Here is a 2,507-nt window from a genome sequence, read left to right as displayed (position 1 = left end):
CGACCCCACGAATTGCAGCACACCATATTATAGTATTTTTAAGTCAGGCTTGAAAGAAAATTCCAGAAAATAATCAATAATAGAAAAGAAACATACTTGTTTAAGGAGTTACCAGCATTTCTTCCACAGTACCTACACAGAAGAGTCAAGAATATAAGTAGATTCTTGCTCCCAGGTTTCTATCTGGTTTTAAGGTCCAGTTTCTCTGTAAGTAGTCTCCATTCTTTCTGTAATTTTTTGTGAATGAAAGTCTGATCATGAAGTTTCAACCTATTTTGTCTTTCAAGGAATCATTTCCTTTTACCATCAAAACACACCCGAAACAGTTTTATTTTTTCTTAATGGAGTGTTTAGTAAGTACTTCTTGGGTTGAGTTCAGTATTACTTCTTTAATCACCATAGAGATTAAACCCTGAAGTAGCCAGGTCTTATGAAACTAACTTACATCTCAAGAAACAAATTACACTGGTAGGCTCACGAGCTGTGGCAATGAGCTTTCTTGCATCAGAAAGGTAACTAACCTACAAGTTGAATAAGGTTCCTTCTCTCTAAAAATGAAGAAACTTGACAAAATATGGATGCTAATTCTTAAAAGAGGCAAGTAAGTGGATTCCATAAAATTATTTGAAAGATTAATAGTTTTAAAACACAATGAGATAGGAGCTATGGTTAGGATGGAGGGAAAGGTGCTACTGAGACAGACAGAAATGTATTTGTGTGAAGAATAGAGTAGACAATGGTTCCCAGGACGTTCTATCTTTCAGTGTGACCTTTCAGCAAGGCTACTTTTTATTTTATCTGTATTTTGAGCTGCTTATCCATCAACCAAGCTTGAGTGTTTTAGTTATCCTTCAGGTAGTCATAGAGAATCCCCCAAAGAATCACAGGCATGTGACAAGGGAAGGGCACTGATATCACCATGCCATGGGGTCTATAATACCTGCTCATGAAGCTTGTTTATGCTATCTGGTCATGCTTGTGCTTGCTCCCAAATGTACCACTTCCAACTTGCAACGTACTGTTGCTGGGCCTATCTGATCTTATTATTTGAGAAGTCTGAAAGGACTGAGTTCTAGGTAGAAAGTCATCTGATGATCCATGGCCAGGCATCCTGCCTCCACCAGGGACCAGGAACATATCAAAAGGCACATAATTCTCCATGGAAAATGGCAAGATCTCACTTCATAACTCAAGAGTTTACATTACGATTTGCCCACTGAGGCCTGCCGCAAACTTCATGCAGCATCTTTTCTTACTAATACTTTTTTTTTTTCCCCAGTCTGCCCAACTGTATGACCCAGGTGGCACCATGGCCTGGACTGTTGCTGAGCTCTGTCTTACTCCAGTTTAAAGTGAAGTCACTCAGTCGTGTCCAGCTCTTTGTGACCCCATGGACTGTAGCCTACCATGTAGCCTACTGTAGCCTACCAGACAAATCCTCTGTCCATGGGATTTTCCAGGCAAGAATCCTGGAATGGGTTGCCATTTCCTTCTCCAGATCTTCCTGACCCAGGGACTGAACCTGGGTCTCCCACATTGTAGGAAGATGCTTTACCATCTGAGTCACCAGAGAAGTCTAGATCCCATTTAAAGTCGTCAACCTTCTATGCATATGGGCAGGAGAAGCATTCCTAGCTACAGAATTATGCTTCCCCCAGAACTCAAGGACCCACCATTTATTGAACCTTTTAATTTAAAGATACAATAATTCCTTTTTTACTTTAGAAGAGAGATCTAGGCATACCACTGATCAACTGATCTCTAACATATTTACAGATGTGGCAGACACTTGACTCTTCATAGGATTTGTCAGCCACATTCCTGCACCATGTCTTACCAATACCTCCACAGGACTCTCTTGCAAATCCAACCCAATCAACATAATGTTATCAAAGTAAGTAATTAAAGTCATATAGTGCAAAATGTCAAAATGGCCGTATCTTCTCAGACTATATTATGACAGAAGGCAAGAGACTTAAAACAGCCCTGCACAAACCTATAAATGGATATTATTATCCATTTCATATGAATATAAACTGTTTTTTTCTTTTCTGGGTAAAAGGAAACATTTTGGAGATCAACTTTCTCCTACAACTGAATGGATGTTTCTTAGCTTTGTATCTCATTACCCTGGCCAAGTTGCCATTAATTTGGTGTTATTAAGTCTGGTATGTGTGTAACACACTTGCTAATACTTTGCTGCTGTTCAGTTGCTAAGTCATGTCCAATTCCTTGTGATCCTAAGAACTACAGCATGCCAGGCTTTCTGTCCTTTACTACTTCCTGGAGTTTGCTCAAACTCATCATGTCCATTGAGTTGGTGATGCCATCCAACCATCTCATCCTCTGTTGACCCCCTTTTCCTCTTGCTCTCAATCTTTCTCAGCATCAGGGTCTTTTCCAAAATGTTGGCTTTACACATCAGGTAGCCAAAGTATTGGAGCTTCAGCTTCAGCATCAGTCCTTCCAATGAATATTCAGGACTGATCTCCTTTAGGATTGACTGG

Source organism: Bison bison, unplaced genomic scaffold (genome assembly GCF_000754665.1).
Source record: "Bison bison bison isolate TAMUID 2011002044 unplaced genomic scaffold, Bison_UMD1.0 scf7180017864061, whole genome shotgun sequence".
Classification (NCBI taxonomy): domain Eukaryota; kingdom Metazoa; phylum Chordata; class Mammalia; order Artiodactyla; family Bovidae; genus Bison; species Bison bison.
This window is presented reverse-complemented; position numbering follows the sequence as displayed.